Consider the following 6000-nt stretch of genomic DNA (forward strand, 5'->3'; position numbering starts at 1 on the left):
TTATTGACTGAGTTAATTGATGTTTAAGTTGTTGGAAAATTATAAATGTTGACGAATATTTATATAAAAATCAATCGAAGGCTTTCATTTAATTAATAATGGAGGGCTTGGATTTTGAAATGCCAACATTCCTTAGTTTTTAAACTATTTTAAGAATTCTTATTGACTGTAATAACTTCAATTTTCAATAAATATCGGCCTATAATATATAAGTTTACTTAAAAACTGTTCTGGAAAAAAAAAGAAAAGAAAATAGATGTGATATAAAATTTATTTGATTTTATAGGAATATTTAAACCTGGGTCATATAATTCATTAATATTAAGTAATTACCTAATTTTCATAGTGTATTTTTATTATTTCAGTTTATTATGGTATGTAAGCTATTGGTTTGATATAGTATCCAATGAAATTTCTTTAAAGGATATGAATGCCTATTTTTGATAGAATATAATTTAACAACAAATGCCATATTTATTACCTGTTAATCTTTGCTAAAATTAAGAAAAAAATACTGAGTATATTTTTATTTTAGAAATGGTACTAAAATTTTTTTTCTGGATGTGAAGAAAAGAGAAGAAAAAACAATTCATGTGTAGATACTTTCATTTTTTGTTCTGTATATTTGTACCAATGTCAATATTGTAGTAATGCCTTAGATACTTTCCTCTTTTCTGTTTACTGATATGGAAGGGCAGATAAGATAATTATCATTTCCCCTGTTCAAAGGATGTTTATTTTCCTCTGTCTTTTTTACGAAAGGAAAATAAAGCAGTCACTTTTTGTTTAATTTTAATTTGATTTAATCAATGAAGTTTATAACAAACAATATGTAGCCTTCTATGAATAATAATTCATATTCATATTCTGAATATAATAATTGAGTCAAATGGGTTAGGCTAAGAACGTGACAAGCCACAATTTTTATTAAAACAATGAGAACTTTCTGCAAAATGCTCCTTTATTTTTCTATAAAGCTATTTGTTGTGTTCTGTTCTATTGAGTTATTTAATGCGTTTGTTTATTTAACATCATAATTCCGTCATGTTTACTTTTAAAATTATAGAATATGAAATTTATAAAACATTTAATAAGATATATTAAATGATGATAGATTATTATTAAATGATAGATGTATAATTTTTCAAAACTACTCTGATGAGCGATTCTCATATAGTGGCTTGTCATTTCTTACCACTATTCTTAAGTTGTAGGAATATAATAAAAATTTATAATGCAACATATCTAGAATGAGCCTCAAAAGCAATATAAGTCATAAATTGGCTGAAATAGGTTCAGCGTTTTTTATGCTATAGTACATTTTTAATCATTACTTATACTACTATTTTTATAAATAGTTCCTTTTATTTACTGTGAAAACAAATATTTTGGTCAAAGAACCATATCAAATTCAAATTGATCAACATCTAACCTATTTCATTCATTTTATGGCTTATAATCCTTTTCTAGCCTTCCTTAGATATCGGGCTTGCCTTGTTAAGTATTTTAAGTGGTTGTTAAGTCAGAAATGAAGTTGTAATATATCGAGTATATTTTTTATATAATGTAATGTATCACATATATATATTTTTTATATAAGAGAGGGAAAACTTTTATAATGAAATAAATGGAATAACTTAAAATTTGGAATTGCAAACAAATTAATTAGATTTTTAATCCGTCCATGATGAATATTGTTATGGCACTTGCAAACTTTAATGTATAGTTGGTTATTACGTATTGGTATCTGTATTTCATGAAAAATGTTAAATTGTTTCGAACTATTTGATGTGATACAATGAATTTTTGTTTTTTTATATCAGTGGTTCCTAACCATGGGAGGATTCGTTTAAAAATATTTTGTGAGGACATATTGCTAGAACAATTTGATTGTTTCCCTTTCCTAATGTTTAACTGTTATTGAAAGTTTTGAACAAGTAAATTCACTATATGCCTCAAAATTAACTTTTAATTTTCAAATATTTTCCTAGGAACTCCCCTTTTGCCACAGGTCGGGAATGTTGTAGACCCACACATATTCAATTTCTGGCTTTAGTTCTCTGTTGGATTGGCAGACACTGCTTTATATAAAAACTGATTCCATTCCGCTACTTTGTTTATGTCATATTGTTATAATAATCCGTCACAGTTAATTTTGTTTTCTACAAAGAATTAGTCAGCAGACATAATTATTTTGAAATATATTGTAGCAATAAAATAATAGCAGAATTTGAAATTATGATATTTATATAAGATCATTAATTGTAGACAAAAAGTTAAAATGTGTAAAAAAAATTGTATGTATATTTGCTTTACTTTATTTCTATTTTTTTATTATAATTTTTTTTTTTGTGATCTCAATACCTTTCTTGAAGTTTTTATTATGAATTTATTTTAATTTCCGGACTTAATTATTTTGAAACATCTTCAGTACCATTTCAAGATGTTCCAATAGCTACGCTCTTCTTTTGAGGTAGTTGTTCTCTGACTTGTTATAAATCTAGTGTAAATAATTCTTCAAAAATTAATGAGTCATATTTATTGGCCTTTGAACTGAATTGAAAAGATTTATCTTTTCTGGTTTTGTTTTTACATAGCATCTTTAAAATTTATTTAAGATCTCAGCTGTCATTAAACTCCATTCAGTAGTATTTTGGTATTATCAACTGTACACAAATAAAATATTTTTTAATTTTAAAAATGAAACATTTTTTGTAACTTGGTATATTTTCTTTCAATATTACTTTTATAATATTAGCCGAGCTAGTTGATAGAAGATGGATAAACATAAAAGTTAATAAGATTCTATACAATTGTAACAATATGAAATGTTTTATACAAGATTACTCAGAATGTTTTATAATTTTCATTCCTTCAATTAAAGGAGACTGATTGTACTAGATGTATTAGCAGTGAATTTACAATTATCAAATGTAGGCCTAATTTAGATTTTCCTTTTTAAAAAATAGCATCTATGTAACATGGATATTAATTGCACAAAATATTATTTTATTTAGTTTGTCATTGAGCTCAAAACTTGCATTTTTTATTATTATTAAATTATGTGTTATGTGCCATTATTTTTAAAGACTTGTTAATTTGCTCAGGAGGACCACAGAACTGTGATTGATTTGTAATATGAGAGCTTTCTTTTAATCAATTTTCATTTTTTAACCTAGTTGCTTCCATTAAGTCTATAAGTTTTTCTTTTTATTTTAATTTTTTTTTTTAGACCCAGTTTAAAATTGTTATTTTATTGTTATATTTGGCTATATTATTTATTGTATAGCAAAGTAATTTTAAATTTCGACGTATGTATTTCTTATATTGATATTTTGTATACCATAGTTGTATACTCGTGAATATACATACTTTTCATAATTGTTGTTTTTATTTGATGCATTTCCTACATATCTCTTCTGTTCCAATTATATACTTTTCTCAATTTTTTACTTATTTTAACTATTAATTGGGTGATAGTAAGCATAAAGTAATTACTCACCATAGTGAATGAAATGAGAAAAATGGATTTTAAGTCGAATGCCAATCAAAAGAAACTATATATGTACTTTACTGCTCTTTATCTATTCTGGGAATTATTAGGCTTCTTACATTAGTTTACTTATTTATATAAGCATTCCCATCCAAATGTAAAATTGATAAATCCCAGGAGAGAAAAAGTGCAGTAAGGTACGAAGTATCTTTCCAATTATAAACCACTAAATAAGCTATATATCTATATAGTAATCAGCAGGTTAATGAAAAACCAACTACATCTGTTATCAACTAACAGCATAATGGGTTAAGATTTACTTTTAGATGGCCCCTCAAATATTGTATTATTAATTTAGCATCTCTATAATCAAAATCCATGAAGCCGTTCGTGAGAAATTCATGCTTCTTTCTCTGTTCTGTTCATACTCATTTCAATATGAATACTAAGGATCTCTAAATAAATTTACTGTTCTAAACAGTTAGGAAGTAGTATAGAATGAATTAAGTTGGTCAATGTTTTCTAGGAACACTTAATAAAAATTAATTAATTTTTTTTAAAGGAAAACATTAAAATATAAAGTTTGGTACAAATAAATAATTGTTTCTGATATAATGGAAAAAGTTGTTTATCAGAAAAAGAAGTACAAATAGTAAACTTTTTTAGAATATTTAATGTTAACAACAAAAAAGTTACAGAGAATTAATACTAATTAAAAAAACCAATATCAACAACAGAATGTGAGCATGCTTTCAGCAATTAAAGTTTTTTATCCCCCTGCCTCGCTGTTTCTACAGACAGGATGTTGTTCAATTACATCATGTCCATGGCAAAAATGTCAAATTATTCATAGTGAAAAAATGGATGAATATGAACTATAAGAGAATTTGCGAATTAACTTGAAGAAAAAAACGGTTTTCATGCAACCATTCAAGAGAAAAAATACCTGACTGAATGAAGTTTCAGTTCCTGCAAGAACCTACAGCGATTACCAGTAGAACATCACAACTGTAAGCAAATACCTCTAAAACTTGCCAACCATCCTGTCAATTTATCTCCAACCCAAAAACATTTACTTATTGGACACACTTTGTTGCAGCCTTCTGACGTAGAGTATCTCAAATATTTAACTTATATCTTAAACCAGGACTAATTTTACAACATAATGAATGCTACATATAAGATAGGCTCAGTAGGCATAGTGAGAACTGATAATGACCTCAGCAAATGAAAAGAGATTATCTGGAAGGGTAATAGGGAGAATTGTAACTGGCAGTTGGTGGAAATTTTGAAAGGTGCTTTGCTGTGGAAATACTTTCCACAATCCATATTTGGTAAACTAATCCTCTATGTTTACCAATTCTTACAGGGCATGGAAACTGCCATTTCAAGTAAGTCCTTGGAGAGAGGCACTGTTCCATTGTTGTGGTGTTTGAGGAACTGCTGGATACCATCATTAAGTGCTTTGTTGCCGTGCATCTTCCTTAGAGAGACGCACTGTTCCATGGCTGTGGTGTTTGAGGGACTACGGAATACCATCATTAACTGCTTCATTACAGTGCATCTTCCTTGGAGAAATGACACTACATATCCATGTAGATGTGTTTTCCTTTTTCAGTTGCTATTATTTTGTGGTTTCATTATGTATATAACTACAAACAAATATGTCAGTCACATGGAAGTTACAAAACAGCTTCTTCAAAATAGGTAACCAGTTATGAGTATCTGTTGGTTTTAGAGGTTTAACAAATATTAATTGTTTTTTCGTGACTATAGATATATGGCGTCCTGACTCCAAAATTCTCATAAAATTCTAAAAAAAAAAATAGATTAGATAGCACTATAAAATAGTTTTAGTTAGGAAACTAGGGGGTAGAAGGTGCTAAAAATTAATGTTTGGGTGTTCAGTTTTCAGCAATATTGGAACTGACTAATGAACAATACCATGTTTGGGTGTTCAGTTTTCAGCAATATTGGAACTGACCAATGAACAATACTATGTTTGGGTGTTCAGTTTTAAGCAATATGGGAACCGACAAATGAACAATACTATATTTGGAAGTTTAGTTTTCAGCCATATGGGAACCGACTAACAAACAATACTATGTTTGGATATTAAGTTTTCAGCCATATGAGAACCGACTAACAAACAATACTATGTTTGGATATTCAGTTTTCAGCAAAATGGGAACCAACTAATGAACAATACTATGTTTGGGTGTTCAGTTTTCAGCAATATGGGAACCAACTAGTGAACAATACTATATTTTAGGGACCAGCGTTGGGCCACTCGACAATCCTCGCAGCTTATGCTCCGGAGTATCGGAGTATGAGCGCATGCGCTAACAGCCACTAAAAGCCTGCTCCACGCGCGGAACCTCTCGTTTCGTAACAGGTATATTTTGTAACCGTTATCCTCGGAGTGTAAATGTTATTAATTCGAGTCAGGTAATGTTACTGATGGTCAAGAAAAAGAATGTAGTGGAAGGTTACAGTGCTGTTGTTGT

The sequence above is a fragment of the Halyomorpha halys genome, unplaced genomic scaffold (assembly GCF_000696795.3).
Source record: "Halyomorpha halys isolate HHAL.00 unplaced genomic scaffold, Hhal_1.1 Scaffold1112.1, whole genome shotgun sequence".
In the NCBI taxonomy this organism is placed as follows: domain Eukaryota; kingdom Metazoa; phylum Arthropoda; class Insecta; order Hemiptera; family Pentatomidae; genus Halyomorpha; species Halyomorpha halys.